This window comes from Suricata suricatta, chromosome 6, assembly GCF_006229205.1.
Source record: "Suricata suricatta isolate VVHF042 chromosome 6, meerkat_22Aug2017_6uvM2_HiC, whole genome shotgun sequence".
Taxonomy (NCBI): domain Eukaryota; kingdom Metazoa; phylum Chordata; class Mammalia; order Carnivora; family Herpestidae; genus Suricata; species Suricata suricatta.
Genome location: NC_043705.1, coordinates 16915462 through 16936772, shown reverse-complemented (window position 1 = coordinate 16936772; position 21311 = coordinate 16915462). Strand labels below are relative to the sequence as shown.

Below are 21311 nucleotides of genomic sequence, written 5' to 3'. Positions count from 1 at the left end.
AACTTGACAGAAAACCCAATTTATGCTATAATTACTGTTGGATCTGGATTTTAGAACTGAGTCTGCTAAAATCTGTATGAATTAGGTTCTTATACAACTATTTCTATGCTCGTATTTTTGTCAAATGATGGGTTCTTGTTCAAAAGATCTCCAAAGACCCTTAGTCTGGAGGTTATCCAAGTCACATACTGAAGTATGGAGGTTGTTTGGAACATTCTAATGGGCTTACAGTTAGTGCAGACCAACCTACCCACTCTCCTCTACCTGCATGTCTACTCACCTTAGTCCTCCAACATTTGTGCAGCTGGTAGTTGGATTGACCTTTTATGTCCCTTACTAACCATGTTCATGGTCTTTTGGGCCAAAACTAATTTCCATAACAGAAGATATCAGTTGTGACTTTAGGATTTTAGCATTACTGGCCTAGATATCCAGAGTCCCCATCTTCGCTGCAATTACTTGATCTAGCATGAATCATCATTTTATGTTCTTTCTGGCCTCGTTCTTTCCATATTGCCTCAGTTTTCTTCTTAACTCCTATATTGCTATGCTACTTAACAATTCTTATCAGTATCTCATCTTGGGAAAAGAGAAGAAAAAAGTTCTTGGCATACCATCCTACATCCTTCATTCTCAAATTCCAAAGTCCTACTTAGAAAGTTTCTGATTGCTGACCTTTGGAACCCTTATGGAAAACACTGGCCTGGGCTCTGCACCATTTCTAAAATAAGGCCCCTGGCTGTATGTCCATTCTATCATCTCTGCCTGGAGTGGTCTGCTCCTTTCCTAAACCAAAACTGATTGTTCTGCCAGGTTCACTCCAAACATGGCGTCTTCTGTAACCCTTTCCTCATTCACCTGCAGAATTAATTTCCCCTGTTGTGGTTGGATGTCACTTAGTTTTTATATTCATCCCTCTGGTCCATTACTTATTATATAGTGTGAGGTGTCCTGTATTCATTCTGCTATGTCTATCTCTTCCAGGGACTGATGTCTTACTCATCTTTGAACCCTCTGCAACTGAAGCAGACTTCACACAACGCAAATATATTGAATTAGTTTAGGCTCCTAAGAGAGTATTTGGAGATGGGCTGGAGTTTTAGTCTGATTTGTAATAGATACTATAGGACAAACTGGAGAATGAATCATTCTGGGGGGTGGGGGCCCTTCATGACTGTGTTATTCTGAGGAATTTATTTATTGCTAAATTCAGTTTCATCGTTGCTGAAATGATTTCAAGATGATGGTTGTTCATGGATTTCCTGATTTTTCTCCAATTCTGTGGGTATGATTGCCTTTATTAGCCAGTGTGTAGGTGAGAGGAGTCATGTTTCTAATTCTGGATAGTGAATTGTGAAAGGAAAGGGCAAGCATTGCTCTCTACCTGTATCTTTAATTGTTGGTGCAAAGGGCTCAGAGCTTTCTCTTGTTTTTGTCAAAGCAGCTCGTGGTATTCAAGATGGTGGCTGCTTCATAAGTCAGGAACCCTCAGTAACAAGAACAAAAGAACACTTTGTTTTTCTAGCTTGGTTTTTCTTACAACCCTGAACTACAGTCCTTGGATGAGCCTGATAGAGATCCCTTGGTCAAGGAAGAGTCTCCCATCTCATCCTGAGTTCCCCTCATGACATTCATGCTTCTTTGTAAGGATTTGTTCTTAGACACATGGGTCCAAATGGTTAGCTGGCTTCTTCCCATGTTTTTCCTGGACCACATGTGTCGGCATCATCTGGAAAAGTTATCAGTACTTTAGTTTCCAGGGCTCTAGCTTAATACAAAGGAATTTAATTCTTAGGATGTGTAGCCAAAGAATCTGTATTTTCAATAAGCCTTTTCACAGCTGTTACAAATTCTATGAGGAACTTTGTGTCTCATTGGTTGAGTTGAATCAAATCAGAGTGTCGGCTCTTGGAGAGTAGGGCCTTCTTTATCTTGTTTATATCCTGTTCCACCCACCAGCACCCAGAAGGGCACATGGTGCCTGGATAATTAATAAATATTTATTGGATATAAATGGAAAGAGGATTATAATTTTTTTCTCTTCCATCTCAGGGGGGCACAAATGAGGGTAAAATATCATAATGTATGTGAAATCACTTTGCAGAAAAGGAATATGTTATCACACCAAGCTATACAAAGCAATCACTTAAAAACATTGTTATTTTTGGAGCGCCAGGATGCTTCAGTCAGTTAAGTGTACACCTTTGGCTGAGGTCATGATCTTCTAGTTTTTGAGTTCAAGCCCTACATTGGGCTCACTGCTGTCAGCATGGAGCACCTGCTTTGGGTCCTCTGTGTCCCTCCCTCTTCCCTTCCCCTACTCATGTGTGCTCTTTTAAAAATAAGTGTTTAAAATGAAAATGCATTATCTTTAAATCTATAGTGACTTATCTAGAGCTAAAACTAATTGACCACTTACTGTAAGAGAAAGAGAGAGTGTTATCCACCACCTTCTCTCCCAGTTTTGTGAATAAGAACAACAAGGCACCAAATTATTCTCATGGTCAAATGATAAAGCTGATAAGTACTAGATGAGTACTTTCTTAAACCCTAGTGAGCACCAGAATCACCTAAAGAATTTCTTAAAACAGATTGCTAGTCACCATCCCTAGAGTTTTCAATTAAGTAGGTTTAGGGTTGGGCCTGAAAATTTACATTTTAATTAACTTCTCATGTGTTGCTCAAGCTTTGATCTTGACTATAGTTTAGAACCATTATACTACAGCTAAGTTTAGATCCAGGAATTTTGCTTCTGGGCCTCTATTCTTGATATTTTCTTATTTTACTACCATTCTTGTCCTTATGAACATACTCTTTTTTTTTATGATAAACCTTTTTAAAGCTTTTTTTGATTATGGATACTAAGTATGTAGAGAAGCTAGGAAGTCAGTACCAACTACATTTGGAGATTTCTTATTACTGTTTTAGACTTGGAAAAATTAATTTCTTTCTCATGGAATCCCTATAAGTAAACTACCTTGGAAGATTTAAGAATGGATATATTTTTGGAATTTGATTGTCAGTTATTTTGGGGAATAAATTCCTAACCAGGAGTTTCAGCTGTATTTGTTGCACTTCATCTACCAGGGGCATCTGTCCTATTCATATGCTGTCTTCCGCCTAGATGTTTCTCTGTTGCCTCCATGTGTTCTAAGCATGAGGAAGCTCTGTGTTCTAGAAGATAAAAGAGACATTAGTAATGTGAGTTAATTTTACCAACTTTGGACCTTCCACTTTAATCCTAAACCATAAAATAAAGTGGAATTTATTTCATGTTCTCTCTTTTCCTCAGTGAAACAAATAAGGCCCTATTCAATGAAGAGTTTATATATATCAACAGTGCTGGAGATAAAAATAGAGGATGACCTATTTAAATTTAATACTTAACAGTGGGCCTTTGTTGATTGTAATGTCACCAGATGTATCTGCCAAATTCAACTTCCAAAGAGAGGCTTTCGTTCTTCTTTTTAGTGAATGTCTAAGAGAGTTCATCTTCTATGCCAATTACACATATCTGCTGCTCTCCCTCCATGTTGGATCTGGCTTTGCTTGTTTATAAGTTGTAATGAATTTAGGCACCCAACAAGCTGTCAATGCCTGCCATTCTGTGAAATCAAACTTTTCTAAAATAATAAGCACATCATTAAAGAATAAGGACAAAAACCAAGGACAATTTCCTTAGTGTTTTCTCACCGTATACCGTTACTCAGTATTGAGTAACAGAGAAGCCATTCTGCCCTGAGGTCTTGAGACTGACACTCAGAAGCCTTTTGTGGTTCTGAGACCACAGACTTTACCCATTTAAAAGCCACCACAGGCATGTTTCACAGGTGGAGGCATTAAAACTCTACAGGGTGTTATAAAGGAAAACATTTTGTTCAGCTAAAACTGGAAGCATAGGAATTAAAAAACTTATGTGTTTCTAAAATATATTCATTTCCCCCCCAAATGACAAGTCTTTATTTATATGTTCTGCATTTTCTGCCATTGAGGAAAAATTTGTTTGTTTGTTTTAGTTAAAACTGATTTCTGCAATCGTTTTGATCATAACTTTGACCAAGTTCAGGGAGAAAATGAGGTTTTAAGAGGGTAGAATGTGAAAAGAATGAATTCATTGATTTAGAGTAATGCGTTGGAATCTAAGACTATGATTCACTTTAAGAAGAAAAATAATTTGAAAAGAAAGAAACAATTTAGAAATTTTTCACCATCGGGGCACCTGGGTGGCTCACTTGGTTGAATGTCTGGCTTCAGCTCAGGTCATGATCTCACAGTTCATGGGTTTGAGTCCCGCGTAGGGCTCAGTGCTGACAGCTCAGAGCTTGGACTCTGTGTTCAGATTCTGTGTCTTTCTCTCTCTGACCTCCTCCTGCTCCCACCATGACTCTCATTCTCTCAAAAATAAATAAAACATTAAAAAAATTAAAAAAGTTTACCATCAGTGGAACGAAATTTATTATCACTGTATTTTGTATAATTGTGTAATTCATGTAATACAACTAATTTGTATAAATAAAAAGAATGAAAGAAAATATTATCTCATTTCTTTTCCTACTCCTTGTTTTCAAGTTTATAGTTGGGGGCAGCTCAAAACAAGGCAAATAAAATCAAGTAATAGTGGTAACAATAAAAATGACAGCAGTGAAACCTGGGAATCTATCACAACCCCAGTTTCAATGGTTAGGAAGCAAAAGAAGCATAGACATGCACATGACTTCCACATTACAGAAGAATGCTTAAAAAATTTTTTTCTAAGTGAAACAAGTTAGAAAAAGACAGATACATGTTTTATCTCATATGTGGAATATGAGAAACTTAACAGACTATATGGGCAGGGAAGGAAAAAATAAGTTACAAACAGGGAGGGAGGCAAACCATTAGAGACTCTAAAATACAGAGAAGGAATGGAGGATTGATGGGGATAATGGGTGATGGGCACTGAGGAGGGCACTTGTTGGGAGGAGCTCTGGGTGTTGTATGTAACTGATGAATCATGGGAATCTACCTCCAAACCCAAGAACACATTCGATATGCTGTATATAAGCCAACTTGACAATAAATTATTTAACAAAATTGTTTAAATATTTGTTAATTTTGAGAGAGAGAGGGAGAGAGGGAGTGTGAGCATGAGCAGGGGAGGATCAGAGAGAGAGGGAGACACAGAATCTGAAGCAGGCTCCAGGGTCTGAGCTGTCAGCCCAGAGCCTGGTGTGGGATTTGAACCCACGAGCCGTAAGATCATACCTTGAGCCAGAGTCAGATCCTTAAACAAGTGAGCCCCCAGGTGTCCCAAAAGAAAGCTTTTTATAGTTCACCCAATAGCATTTGTTAAATGCATCAGTCAGAGTATCATTCTCATGGTAAGACCAATATCATTGAATCTTTGTGTGTCGTCCTTGCGCAGGGGCCATGCTAATCTTCTCTGTATCGTTCCAATTTTTAGTATATGTGCTGCCGAAGCGAGCACTATCATTGAATCTTTGAAGGCAGTGCTTTTGAGCTTTGCTAGAGACATGACTGTCACTGGAATCACCCATGTTAGAGATACTGCACAGTTAGGATTGCATTTCATTGCAATTAACAAAGCCCCCGACTCAGAAGCTTAAACGTGTCAGGGTCAATATGCTTCATGGAAGGTGACATCTGAGGGTAAATAGTCCAGGAGTGGGTCATTGGTACAATCAGATCCCTAGGCTTCTAACTTCCTACTCTGTCTTCCACAGCTTGGGACTTTTGTTCCCAAAGATGTAAGATGCCTGCTACAATTCAAGGTATTAAGTCCTTGTTCCAGGCAGGAACAAAGAAAATGGGTGAGAGAAAGGTTGTATCATTGAGCACAAATTTTACTTGATAAGGTATGTTCATTCACCCCCAGGCTCTGCATACACCTATGGGTGAGGGCTGTGATTCATGGTCACCCCTCGCTGTGGTGGAGTGTGGGAAAGTGATTATGTCGGTTCTTCAGCCTGCTCAGTAGAGGCAAGCAAAGGAAAAGGGAATTCTGAAGAGTTTTGATGAGTCCACAGTAAACATTACCGTAGGCCCTGCCAGGGAACCACAGCTAGAGAAATTGCCTACCGGCTTTTTCTTTTTAAAGTTTATTTAGTTTGAGAGAGAGAGAGAGAGAAAGAGCATGAGTGAGCAGAGGATGGGTAGCAAGAGAGGAAGAGCAAGAATCCCAACCAGGCTCTGTGCTGTCATCACAGAGCCCAATGCGGGGTTTGAACTCATGAGCTGTGAGATTATGACCTGAGCCCAAATCAGGAGCCCAATGCTTAACTGACTGAGCCACCCAGGCGCCCCACTATGAGAGCAGTTGTTACTGCAGGTATTTCTGTTTCCTGAAAACTTCTGCCAGTGGCGCCCCTGGGAACCTTTTGTGAAGGGCACATGTGTTGAAGATACCTTGGTAAATGACAAGTCTTCTAGAGAGCTCTCCATAAGAGACAGAAAAGAGAACTTTTCAGGATACTTTTGCTAGATACCTCTGCCCTTGTTACATCAGCCATTGTTAGGGCTGTTAAACTCAACACACATACACATACCTGGAACTTCCAAGGACAAAAGTGAATTCCCAGAGACACTGCGGTCTGAACTCCTACTTAGTGGAGGTGATTTTTTTATACAGTGGAGTTGGTACTTCACATAATTATGGAGAGCAACATTATTTCTTTCTCCCTTCCCTTCCTTTCGGGTTGTTAAACTAAAGGCATGTCTGGTGTAAGAAAGGCCCCACTGCTAAGCCACTTACTCTTTAATGACTTTTCCTTCAGATACACAAAGGCCTAGTCAAAGCTTTGAGATTACTGTGAATAAGTATTTGATTGGATCTTTAGCCACAGGCCCTCCAACTCCTTGATTTCTATTTGAGAGAGGTGTGTTTCTTATTCCCCAAATTATATCATATTTCCTCAGCAATGTTTATAATTGTCCATCCTGCTTAGATACATAGGAGCTTAGCAGACTCTTTGGCTGATCTCATTCAAGTCTTGGCCTGAATTTTTATTGATCAACATTTTGGCTGCCTAGTATCTTCCTCTTTGAGAGAATGTCATCCTGTGTGAGTCTTGATGGAATTCAGAAGTCTGCATCCAGCAAGAGGGAGCTGGGATTCTTTGGTAATATTCAAATTGCGGACTCATGTGGGACTGGCACCAGCCCAGTAGAATAAAGCATGGCGGCAGCAGTGTTGACCAGCAGGAGTCTTGTCTCAGGGCAAAGGCTCCCCACGCCTCCCCCCTAAGGCAACTGGAAAGTGAATATATGGCCTTAGTCAGCCAACTGGAATCTGTTTTGAGTGAATGATAGGCACAGGGCTGGTTTGAATTTACTCAAGCAGTAGTGTCAGTGTCCAGGGGGGACAGTGTCCAGTAGCACTGGTCTCCTGGAGCCACCCTACCATGTCCAATGTCTCTTTGCCTGGCCAAACTATTCTTGGTGAAAGATCATTTCAGGAGCTCCTGGGTAGCTCTGTTGGTTAAGCACCCAACTCTTGGTATGGGCTCAGGTCATGATCTTACGGTTCTTGGGATGGAGCCTCATGTCAGGCTCTATGCTGACAGTGTGGAGCTTGCTAGGGATTTTCTCTCCCCCCACCCCCCTCCGCCTCTCTCCTTCTCACACACTCATATTTGCACGATTTCTCTCTCTCAAAATAAACATATAGAACACGTGGGTGGCTGGGGTGGTTAAGTCTCTGACTTCAGCTTAGGTCATGATGTGTGGTTTTTGAGTTGAGCCCTGCATCAAGCTCTGTGCTAACAGCTCAGAGGCTGGAGCCTACTTCAGATTCTGTTTCTTCCTCTCTCCTTGCCCCTCCCTTGCTTGTGCATGCATTGACTCGCACTCTCTCTGTCTCTTAAATAAATACTAAAAGCTTAAAATAAATGAAATAGACTTTAAAAAAAGATTATTTCAATGCCTGATGCCTCTTGGTCCTTCACAGCTGTCTTAGTTCCTGCCATTTTCCAAGCCTGCTTCTCCCTTCTTATTACATCACTAATATTAAATAATTTGGCTTTTGAGGATTGATTGGTTAGAAAATATTTACTAAAAATTTGTCTCTAGTATCTTCTTTGTTTTTTTTTAAATTTTTTTAACATTTATTTATTTTTGAGAGACAGACCATGAGTAGAGAAGGGGCAGAGAGAAAGGGAGAAACAGAATCTGAAGCAGGCTCCAGTTTCTGAGCTGTCAGCACAGAGCTTGATGTGGGGCTTGAACCCACGAACTGTGAGATCATGACCTGAGCCAAAGTCAGATGTTCAAATACCTGAGCCACCTGGGCGCCCCTATAGTATCTTCTTTACTATGGCCCCCAGGTATACGATCGTTATAAAAAGTACTGTATTTCTGTATGCTCCCATTGTGATAGGATGCATACACTCCATAAAAATAAGATTAACATGGGGCGCCTGGGTGGCTCAGTTGGTTAAGCGTCTGGCTTCAGCTCATGTCATGATCTCACAGCTCGTGGGTTCGAGCCCTGCGTAGGACTCTGTGCTGACAGCTAGCTCAGAGCCTGAAGCCAGATTCAGATTCTGTATCTCCATCTCTCTCTGACCCTCCCCTGCTCACACTGTCTCTCTGTGTCTCTCAAAAATAAATAAAAAATATTTAAAAAATAGATTAACTTGAAATAAGAAAAATGAGGTTAAGGAAAAAGGTACACAGGATTGAACTTCGCACACAAATGATGTCCCAAGAAATCCCACTTTTACTAGAGGTGAGCCATGAATTCTGGAAGTCATTTGTGGAACAAATCATAGTGTGAAAGGCGTATTAACTTACCCAAATCAATGTAAAGATTTAGGTAATAGATGTTTCTTATATAGACTGGGCAGTTGGTTTTTCCCTTACTACTAGATATCTAGTAACTACTGGCCCTCACTATTGCCTGAACGTTTTCCCGCTCTATAATCGTTAGCTGTCTAAAACTTTTTCATGATTTTATGGTAGTATGTAGGAGGAGCTTTAAATACCCTGAATTAAACTTTGTTGTTGCAGTGTCCTTTCATGTAATTCAGGCATTTAAGTCTGTTGTACCAGATTTCTGTGAGGTGTCCTAAGTGTCATAAATGAACATCACTTTTCCCCCATGAGAATCCTACAACTTAAAAATGACAGCTCAGAGCCAGGAGCCTGCTTCGGATTCTGTGTCTCCCTCTCTCTGCCTGTCCCCTGCTCCCTCTTGATTTCTCTCTGTGTCTCTGTCTCTGTCTCTCTCAAAAATAAATATTAAAAAAAATTTAATTCCACCTGTGTGAAAGAGTTCTAACCCCCTGACTCAAAGGGCCCACCTTATCATGCCCCCTGAGGCCAGGGTACTTAGTATGGGCTTTGGCAACGGGCCCTGGGGACGAGTCCCTGTGTGACACAGGGCAAGCCACTTGCTCTCTGAGCTTTGGTTTCTTTGTCCGTAAGTGGGATTGATCAGAGGGTTGTGAGGACTGAAATCACTAACACTTTGAAAATTGCCCTCCACTCATAGTAGGTGCTCTTCGGATATTTCTTTTCTTTTCTTTTTTTTTTTTAATCTCTCCCAAGGGAACAAGCCAGCTCCTTAATAACTTTCCTTACAACTAATGCTGTGGTTCTTTTGTGAAGAGACTTTAATGAAAATAATAATCATTATTATTATAAAGCAAATAGAACCCCAAACCTTTCTTGAGATTAGTGTCGTCAAATCTATGCAAAAAATCTTTAGGTTTTTAGCATTTTCTTTTCTGCAGGGAACGTAAACTGATCATGACAGTGGAGTAAAAAATGTGAATGAATAAAGAAAATATGCATTGTTTCATTAAAACAGGGCCAGTTTATTCAACTTTTTTGTGAACTTTAAAAATGTTGGTCACGGGTGCCTGGGTGGCTCAGTCATTTAAGCATCCAACTTTGGTTTAGGTCATGAACTCACAGTTTATGGGTTTGAACCTTGTGTCGGGCTCTCCGCTGACATCTCAGAGCCTGGAGCCTGCTTCGGATTGTGCGTCTTTCTCCCTTTCTACGCCCCCTCCCCACTCGTGCTCTCTCCCTCTTTGTCTTTGAAAAATGAATAAAGGTTAAAAAAAAAAAAAGATGGTCAGCATAAGGTAGAGTCCTTGGCTTGTCTCTCTCTCTGTTTTGTAGTGTTGTTACATGTTGGTATATTCATTTTAAAGGTCTAAAGGATTTTTTAATAATTTATTTTTAGATGTTTATGTTTGAGAGAGAGAAAGCGCAAGTGAGGGAGGGGCAGAGAGAGAGGGAGACACAGAATCTGAAGCAGGTTCCAGGCTCTGAGCTGTCAGCACAGAGCCTATTGCAGGGCTTGAACTCAGTGACAGTGACAGTGACAGTGACCTGAGCTGAAGTGGGATGCATCACCAACTGAGCCACCCAGGTGCCCCTAAATATCTAAAGCAGCATTCTGAAGAGCAAACTTAATATCAAGAGTGAGTGAGTAACAATACTTTATTTAGAAATCCTTCTTTGCCTCAGTGTGTGCGTTGGTAGACGCCGACCTTGGCTGCACGGTACAATCACCTACGGACTTGCCGGCAAACACTGATGCTTGGGCCCCACCCCCAGGGATTCTGATAGAAATGGCATTTTAAAAGGGCATTTAAAAGTCGTAAAGCTCTTCAGGAGGTTTCTTGTGTGCATCCAGGGTGAGGATCCATTCCCACACATGTTTGTGTTTGTTTATTCTCTTTTGTGTCTCTCGCTTTCTCCCTAATTGAAGGAACCCTGTGTCTTTCAGAAGTTTTTCCAGCAAACACGCAACCCCCTCCATGTCCCCCTCGCCCCCCTTGCTCCCAGAGAGACTGGGCCAGGAACCTTTGCTGTTGGCTTTCCTGGGACCCTAGGCTCCCTGTTTCAAGGCATTTAATACATTTATTTGGATTGGCTTTTCCATATGAGGCTCTAAGACCTGTGAAAGCAAGGTCCTGACTGACTGTATTTTTCATCATCGTCTTCCTGGCCATGGAGGAGAAACTAAGTGACTACTTACTGATGTTTATTGTGGAATAATTACTTTAAAATGTTACTTTCTCAGAAGGGTCTAAGTACTACCTTGTGTCTTCAAATATTTTCAAGACTGGATGTCAAGGAGAGTGAAGAGGAGGTGGAGATGTGGATAGGAGGGGGAGGAGGAAGAATTGGCGGAAAGAAAATTGGAGGAAGGGTTGGGGCATTTACTGCTGACATGTCTGGCTCAGAAGGACAGGGACTTGGGAGAACTTCTTTACTAATTAACTCCCAGTGCTAGAAATTACACTTTGTATTCTGCAGAATGTATCATATAGAAAATCTTGAGATTTTTTTGAACCTCTATCTATGATTGTGGTGAATTAGGATAGAATGAAGTAGTGATTTTTTTTATTACCTGCCTAGGTGCCTCTCAAAATCTTGATTGAGAACGTAATTAAATCTGTTGCACTTGACAAGGGAGTCACTGGGGACAACATCAGTTTGGTTTATTAGGGACCTTCGTGGTCTGCTTGATAGTCAACTATTGACTCCCCCTCATCAGGGGGTTGAATTTTCAATGTCTCGGTTTACCTGTTTATAAAATACTCATATCTGCACGTGGGCTGTGGGAAGCCAGTTCACTGTGGGCAACATACCTGTAGATCTTCTGACAGGTTCGTTCAAAAATTGAATACCATTTTACTGATTTGATTGCAATTTAGCAGAGACACATTTAACACTTCAATTATATTAATCAAAACGAACGTTTGCACAGACAGTTTCGAGCCGACAGTCTGAGTATTTTGAACCTATTTCGCCCTCTTCATTAGCGTGTAGAGTTGGAAACTACCTGATTTTAAAATAAAACTAGGGACCCCTGCTTCAGAGGTTCTCTTTTTCTTTGTTGCTTTCCTTCGGCTCTTCTGAGCGAATGCATGTGTATTTCTGTCTTATCCATGGAAGAAAAGAATTCCCTTCCTCACTCTTGTCGCCTCTCTTCTGTGGTGCACAGCGTTTCATTCTTTCTCTGGGCACTTGTCTTGTTGACTGTCTTAGAAGTTTGTCTAGGCAGTGTTTTATACTTACTGACTTGAGTCTAACCCGGAGGTCTTTTTGGACTCCTCTTTGCTCCTCAGTTTCTATATCCAATCAGTCATGAATTCCTGCCTCCTCACCTGCCATTTTTATTTGGCTACCTACCCCCCGCCCCAAACCCTTGCCTTCCTAGAATGATCCTAGTTAAGAAAGTCATTATTTTTCTCCGGGAAAATAATGTCTCCCCTACTACTGGTCTCGTCTCGTTAAGGCCATCTTCCACAGACAGCTCAGAAATGGACTGATCAGGCAAGTGATAACGTTGCACTGTGGATTGTGATTATTTGAAAGTTCTATCTTCGCTTTACTTGGTGGGGTTCTGCATTAGCTTTTGTGTGAACAAGGGTACTAAAAGATCAAGCATTTGAAAAACCCAGCTTCTTGGGAGGACACATCAGATGGTCCAGTGGAGTATTACTCCCGCTTCCTGGTTGGCCAGTCGAGCTTCCCACTTACACCTTTTGTTCTCCACACAGCCCCCAAGACAGGCAGTTTGGTCATCTCATTCCCCTGCCACTCTTACCCTCTTTTCTTTGCCTAATTCTAACTCCTCATCGCTCAACTCAGTTGTAATGTCTTCCAGAAAGTTTTTACTGTTTGTCACTCCCAGAAACTCAGGCTAGGTCAGGCTAGACAGCGCTCATCACACAGTGCATGCCATTGACTGCACTTGACATATGGAAGGCACTTGGTTGATACATCTGTCTCCACTATCAGGCTATGCATTTCTTAAGGACCTGGAACCCAGTTTCACTCCTCTTGATATCCCTAATGCTTCCTACATGGAGTTTTTAAATGAATGTGGAAATAAACTATGTTTGTTATCCACAGAGTCTAGGGTAGTATCTCTGTTAGTGTTCCATAACTGAAAATTTTTAGATGTGTTGATTTTCGTACAATAGAGGAGAGCTTTCTTAGAAAGAAGGGCAATGATGTCGTTATGTTAAATTGGAATCTGACATCCACTTGTAAGGGACAGTGTGGGGACCCTCTTGGAGAAGTTCAAGGTAGATTAATCTCTGGTCTCAACTACTCTAAAATTCTAAGGGTTTGGAAGTATTCCAAATTGGAAGATATTAAAATCAACTAGTTAGGCTATATCTCTCATATTAAGAATAATATTAAGAAAGGATCTAACAAAGAAAGTCCTGGGGTAAGTGGAGATAGTGGACCCTGTCTCCCTCTTCCTTCTTGGCCCATCTTGCATCACAGCCCCCTTGCTGATCTGCAACCCACTCACCTTTCTCCTTCAGCCTTTGGTGGGCTTCTTTGGGCCTCTGAAATACCGATATTTCCTCCTGTTCAGTGTACCAGCTCCTTCAAGAGAGTCTCAGCCATTTTTTTGGCATCAGTCAACATTTACACATTGGCAAGTGCTTATTCTCATTCCAGTCCCAAATAAATGAGGTGGATATTTAACTGTCTCTTTCAAGTCCTACAAGTACTTCAAACTCACCTAAACTGGATTTTCACCTTTCCCCTTGGACTTCGCCCTCCTGTTTGTGTGAATGGGAGTACCATTCATGTGACTTACTTCCCTTCTACCCTACCCTACACTAGACTAATTTTGAAGTCTTTAGATTCTGTCTGCTTAACCTTGTAATTTCCTTAGAGCATTATTACACCAGAGGCTATAACCTGGTAAGCCTCTGGCTCGATCTGGCTCATAGACAAGTTTAGTTTCAGATTTGTGTGTCGGTGCCTTCAGGTGGGCGTGTGGTCTTCTGCTTGCCACCGGCCCCGTCACTACTTGTGGGATGACCCCAGCCCGCTGTCTGCAGTTATGCCACTAACCTGGTCCCTTTAGGTTTCCCCCTGGCTCACACCCACTCCGTCTCTCCTGTGTTGTTTGTGGACACCAGCAGAATGATCACATCACCCTGCTCTCCTCCATAACGTGTGTCACAGCCTTCCCCCTTCCCTAAACAGTGGTCTAAACCTACTTTGTGCATCTGAATTATGCAATGAACTTTAAAAAAAAAATCTCACCCCAGGCCAATTGAATCAGTCAGTGAGGGTGGTATCTATGTTGGTAACGTTCCCAGAAGGATTCTAATTTGCAGCCAGGAGTAAACCATGGGCCAATAGAATAGATTCCCAGTTCCCAAATGACTCGGTGGTTAGCCAGACTATCAGCCACACACACGCTCCAGTATCGTCTTTGGATACCTCTCATCCACCCTGACCTCCGTGTGGCTTCCAAGAGCACGGAGTTGTTTCAGAACTCCGAGGTCAGGGCCCCAGCTCCTCTTCTCCATAGGTTACCTTAACTTGTCTCCCCTGGCAAACATCTGTACACGCGTAGGACTGAGCTCAGGCATTACCCCCTATGAAACATTTCTAAAAATACCTACTCTAACTAAGGAAAAGTATCTCCTGCTACCCTTGTGCCCCATGATGCTCCTGGCCGGCTGCACATCTGTGATGGTACTATTTTTCAGGACTTCTCAAGCTTTAAGGTGCACACAGATGCACATTTCTTAAATGCAGACTGATTCGGTAGGTCTGGGCGGGGGGCCTGCCATCCTGAATTCTTAACTAGCTCCCAGGTGAACTGCATGTTGGGTAGTAGGCGTTACTAAATTCACCTGTTTTGATTACCTCTCTTTGTTGTCTAATTCCTGAGGACAATGGCACAATCTGAGATCAGTGCTTCACACAATCCTGTCACCCAGTAAGTACTGCATGTGTGAACACATGATGAATGACTGGGTGAGCTAGGGATTGGTGGATGACTGGATGGATAGATGGATGAGTGGAATGAAATGCTTCATTTAGGCAAATGAGCACACCTTTAAAATCAAACTTCTGTAGAGCCCTCTCAGCAATATTTTGACAATTGTGCCAGAAATTATCGTCTCTAGGAAGGCAGCTTCTTTCTGCCCTTCAACAGAAATAGTAGCAACATTTTTGAGAAAGAGGTACCCTGGGTTATGGAAACCAAGGACATTAGACAGAAGATATTTTACGGCTCTGGAGGAAAAGAACACGTTGCAAGGAAATATGAATGGTGGTAGGGTATATGATGAGAGCCCACAGCCAGACAGCTGCATGACCAGCCCTTTTCAATGAATTCACTTTTCCTGGAAGAGTTCCTCACCTACTGTGTGTTTATGTGGTCAGACGGGAGGCAGTCAGGCTGCCACGGGTGCCAGCCTTGGTGCTCCTTTGTGGTTTTTGATTCAGCAAATGCCTGCCTATGTGACTCTGAGCAACTTCCTTTACTTCTCCAAGCCACTGTGTACAACAGGAGAGTATAACATCAATATTAAATATTTTATATTAATGACTTTAGTAAGTGTCATATGAGACACCGCATGCAAAGGGCTTGGACCAGTTTTGGGTATATTTTTCAAAAGGAAAACAAAACAAACTTCTAATAGATCCTACAGTGGTAACTGTCAGGGTCCACAAATAAAGAACATGCTGATATTTCATTTCATATGGACACACTGGGGGCACACTTCAGTTGAAGATGTGCAAGAATTGGGACAAGGAAAATCAAAGTTCACGTACTAACCTTTGCTGTTTATTCCCAGGGTGACCATGAGGCAGTCATTTACATTCTCTGAACCTCAGTTTCTTGACCTGTACATTGGACAGAACCGTATCTACCCTGCTGAGCTGTTAGTAAGGTTTGTTTTATTTGTTGGACTTAAAGATACATCAGAAATGTTGAGGTAACACTTTCTTGCTTAAGACAAACAGCTGGAAAAATAAATGCATATTATACTACAATGATATATACATAATATGACATACTATAACAGATGATAGCAGAAAGTATATGTTCAATACGTAGTGATGATTTTAAATAATTAGCCACTCTGATAATAGATAGACTAGTAACATTTGTGATCCACAGGGCCATGAAGACCTCTGGGGCCAAAGCTGGTCCACCACAGGTTTTTATAACGTTTCATTGGAACATCACCACATTCTTCATTTATAATTACCTATGGCCACTTCTTTGTGGAAAGGAAAAGCTGAGGAGTTGTAACAGATTTCATCTGACATGCAAAGCCTAAAACGTTTACTGTTTTCCAGAACATTTTACTGGCCTTTAATCTTAATTAGTACAGGACAATGAAATATTTCTGTAGCATAGAAAATTTGTGGTGTATAAACATTTTAAGATTAAAATTCCCAGGGCAGTGATATTTCTTCAGCAGATCTGATGATGTAAGACCCTTGGAACTCTTCATGGGGACGTGGCCCATCTGTAGAGATCTTGATTTTCAACCTGTCTCAGAATTCTTCACCTACAGTCATGTAAAATCAAGATACAGAGAAAAATTAAAAATGAGCAGAAAGCAACTAACCTTTTATGCTGGTGGTTAAAGAGAAGGGACAGAAAAAGTTTTATCTAGTGAGAAGTTTCTATGCACCTTCCACTTATATTCTGATTCATAGAGTAATAAGGTAGAATCATCCTCCCCTCCCCCAACCCCCGTCTCAGGTACCAAATTTCCTTTTATGGTTAATTCATATTAATCTAAGATCTGTCGATAAATAAAAATTAACTTCCTCAAATTGGTACTCTTATCCCTTAGAAGTGACTTCTTCTTTTTCCATAATGATCAGGGGGGAAAAATTAAGATGGAAACAAAAGACCATTTTTACCCATCCAGTTGGAGAAATGAAAATATTGGACAAATACCCAGTGTTGGGGCGGTTTAGAACCCCTGGATTTTTCATGCATTAGGGGTGGGTACATTGAGAGGAAAATCGCTCTGGAAAATGCATTTCTCTTAAAGTCAAACGTTCATTACTTGCAACCTGGCAATTCCACACCTGGGGATGAATTCCAGGGAAAGCTTTGCATATGTAGAACAAAGTAATATTTGTCGCATCGCTGTTCACAGCAGTGGATAAAAACAGCCTGGAATCAATGCTTTGCCTTTAGAAGAGCAGATGAACCAATTTTGGGTACAGAACTCTATAGCAGGTCAAAATAACTGGGGTGCTGTGTCTTGCAAACGAGACAGGCATACCTTAGCAATGTATTAAGCAGAAAAAGTTCTCTGATACCATCTTATGGAAGGGAAAACAACAATATGAAAATGTTAATTTTTAAGGAGTAAATATGGAATAAAAATCATCTCAAGGGAGAATGAGGGGCTGGAGATCAAGGAACTCAAGGTCATGTTCACTTTTTGTTTAAGGGAGCTAGGGGGATCCCATAGCTAGTTTTTGGTGCTTGTCAAGAACTTAGCCTTTGGGTTTTTTCCCTTGAATAGTGGAGTTACTGTTGTGTCTTTGATTTAAAATACATGGCCAAGTACATAAGTACAAACCAGCCACACAATTGGTCAATAGGAATATAGCAGGAATGATAATTACCTGTTCTGTGCACCTAAATTAAAAAGATAAACCTGTAAAATGGTTAGAGCACAGTCTGGTTCAAGTGCTGACCTTGGACTCCACAAAAAGCAGGTTGCCACTTTGAAAGCTAAAGATGTATCTAAAATATAAAGTATTTTGTATCTGAATTTGGGATTGTATTTCCCATTCCTATCTCCACTATCTTTTGTATCTTGTGGCAGAAGACCGCCCCCCCCCGCCCCCTGCAAATGTCAATATAATAGAAAGTTGAGGGAACTCAGGCAATGTTAAAGAATGTTGATTCTTTTGATTATGTCTGAAACTATCTCTGTGAACCTGAATTAATGATAACCTTAAGGTAAAATTGTCTGCACTTCTGACCTCTTTCAGATGCATGTCCCAGAACCATCAGAATAATGTCATTTTAACATCTGTCATTTCAATCAAGTGCAAGGTTATCATGTGGTCTTGTGCCCATCACTCAGTGTTGTCCCTCCTTTAGCCAGTAATGACTTCCATTGGCATTCTGTCACGAAGGACACAGAATTTAGCTATGAGACACTCAGAAATACTTGGTACATTAATCACATCAATTAAAGAATATGTCCCAAATTTTTAAAGTAAGGAGGTGGTACTCAGCTTGAGTTGAACAGAAAGCTGTGCACATCTCATTGGGGATGTAGCTTGAGAGATTTTGGCACTTAGATTTCTGCCTGCCTTTTCTGTCACATGGCCTTATGAGCAGTAATGCTATTGCTTTTAAAATCCATACCAAATATTATCCTCAGACAGCAGATTTAAAACCAGTGAGTACTGGCTTCTAGCATGGACTCAGTAGCCAACCTGACTGAGCTGAAATCCTCGGCCTACTCCTCGCCAGCTTTTGATTAGGAGCCTGTTATTTAATGCTCTCTACCTGGACTCCTTATTTGTAAAACTGGATAATAATACCTACTTCAACTACTCGGAGAATTATTTGGATACATATACCTATTAATATATATGTTGGCACATATATATTTTGTGACAGTACAAATTAAATGTTAATGTATATGTGTTTATATATGTATATGTTTATATCCAAATATATAAAGTACTGCATAGTGCTCTTTAAGTGTTTGTGTTTACTATTATTATTGTTGTTGTTACTCTGAAATATCAGGTTTCTCTTAGCTACTAAAGTGTAACTAATAACAGATATAAGGATGGGACAATTCCACTCTCTAGACGTGCCAGTAAAGCAGTGATAACATGGAACTATGGGCAAGAAACTGACGTTTGTTGAGTACCTACCCCGTACCAGATGTTGCATCAGGCCACTTACACTGTCTTATTTAATCTTCCCCACCAGTCTGTAAAACTGTAGGTACTATACCTGTTTATATCTGGGAAAAAACAAAGAAAGCCATAGAGGAATTGTGACTGCCCTGGGTTCATATAGTGAGTTAATGGTGGCATGGTAATTTTATGACCCCAAGTAGCCAGATTATTAAATTGAGCATCAGTCTTTTTGTTTTTGAAAATTAAGTTTCAACCACATTATTATCATAAATATCTGAGTGGCATTTTAGCACATGATACCTGAAGCCAGAAAGAGAGATCGCTGAACTGTGGAGTTTACTGGTTCTGTGAATTAGGATACATGACCTGTTTTTCTGTGCCTGGTTTTTCACTTTTAAATAGTCATTAAACTTAGAGGGTTGTTGGAAGCATGAAATGAGATAATGCATGTGAAGTTTTCAGCATAGAGATGCAGAATAATACAGAGTACATGGTAGCTGATCCCTTTACTTTTAGGATCATGACTATTATTTCTGCAACTTTGTCTCTTAACCATTTTGTATCTGCAGAACCCCTCACACATGCATATATGAATGCACATGTACACACAACCTCTGCCATTAACATGGAAGACCCATGCCTCATAAGCACAAAAGAAATAAATAATACGACACTGTGCTCTTGGTGAGGAAAGATGTGGAATGGTGGATAAGAGAGAAGTTGACAAAGTCAATGACTACTATGCACTAGACTCCTTTTCAGTTCTATTAAGTTTTAAAGTTGCTGTTTTCTCACCAAAATCTGTGGCTGAAACTATGTCAATACTTTATTTTGGACAAATTTTAGATTATGGGAAACTTGCAGAGATAGTACAAAGAGTTCTGTCATATTCTTCATCATTTCTCCTAGTGTTAACATTTGTATAACCATAGTACATTTTTTGAGACTAAGAAATTAATATCGGTGCAATATTATGAACTAATACTATGAGGATCCCACATTGCACTTAGTATGGTTGATTTTGAATCGGTCTTTTCCTTTTATCTCACACTTCCTCCTCCAAACCACTTCCTGGCTTTTCATAACAGAGAGTACCCAGTGTAGAGATAGAGAGAGAGAGAGAGAGAGAGAGAGAGAGAGAGAGAGAGCGAGCGCGCAAGCATGCTCAGTACACTCAGATTGCAGAGGTCTAGTTCTACCAGAGAAATCGATAGCTAGAACTAGTGACTTGGATTGTTTTTATGTTGCAGCTTTTGCAATGGTGTGTTAGGAAGAAGACTACCTTGGACTAAAGTAATGTGGTTGAGATAGAAGAGGTGGAGGGGAAATAATATAAATATGAGTAATGCTAGTTGATTTCTTAGTTTCAGCAAATACACCATAATTATATAGATGTCAACAGTAGGAAAAAATATGAAACTCAAATGGCCATATAGACAGGTTATATTTAATCGTCAGGTCTCTGAATCTTTCTCGGGTGCATAAAAATTTCTATGGCATGGAAATTACGGGAAAGCTTCTCAACCCTTTCTGTAAGGGTAACGTTACAGGCACACACACTCTAGGCTAATCTCACTTATGAACAAAGATACAAATATCTAAATAAATCATTAGCAACTTGAAGACTCACTTCACAACAGAGTGTTTTTCAGGAATGTAAGAATGGTTTAACATCAATAAACCTATACATGTAATTCATCAATTAATAGATTAATAGAATATTAACTGGAAAATCCCATTTGTTTAAATAGATACCTAAATAACTTCATTTGATAAAATTTAGTTCTCATTTTTTAATTAAAAAATATTTACTAAGTAGTAAAACAAACATATTTCCAAAATGTAGCAAGTGTCTACAAGAAACGTATAGTAAGCAAAATATTTGATGGTAACTCGTTAATAGCTTTCCCACTAAAGTCAAGATGTAAAGAAAATTATCTATTATCATCCCTAGTTTTCAACAGTGTACTCAATGTAATAAAAAAAAGTGTAGAGGTAATGATGTTGGAAGAGAATAAACTTTCAGTATTTGCTCTCAGTAATTTTAGACCTAGAAAATCCAAAAGACTGAAGAAAGTACATTAGAGATAGAGAAGTCAGTAAGTTGCTGGATGTAAGATGCGTGTACAAATACGGCAGTTTTCCTGCATGTCAAAAATAGTCCATTTAAAAATGTACTGAAAAAACAAGCCTATTTATAATAAACCAAATAATATCTACAAAATATCTGAAAAGAAACCTAACAACAAGGTGTAACATATATAAGGAAAATGATAATCCTTAACCAAAAGGCCTAAAAGAAAACTTGAACACACTGAAACATTTTTCCCTTTAAATATTTATCCACATAAACTTCTGTATATGTAATGCAAACCTAATCCAAGTCCCAACACTTTTTATAATAAATATTGGCAAAATGATAAGTTTATATGTTAGGGAAAATATACAGATTGATATATTTTTAAATTGAAATACAGTTGTCATATAACATTAGTTTTAGGTATACAACATGTTCAATATTTGTATATATTGCAGATTGATAGCACAGTAGTCTAGTTAACTTTCATCACTCTTCATAGTACAGATTTTTTTCTTGTGACTAAAAATTTTAAGATTTCTTCTCAGCAATTTTCAATTTTACAATAGTCACTATGTGATAC

The 21311-nt window shown here is 40.0% G+C and overlaps 1 non-coding gene across 1 annotated transcript; it reads right to left on the bottom strand.

Annotated features, from left to right (window-relative positions):
• Positions 1–5361: 5361 nt before the first annotated feature.
• Positions 5362–5467, bottom strand: LOC115295042. The gene has a single exon (XR_003910275.1). It is a non-coding gene; the product is annotated as a U6 spliceosomal RNA (small nuclear RNA).
• Between the last annotated feature and the right edge of the window lie 15844 nt (positions 5468–21311).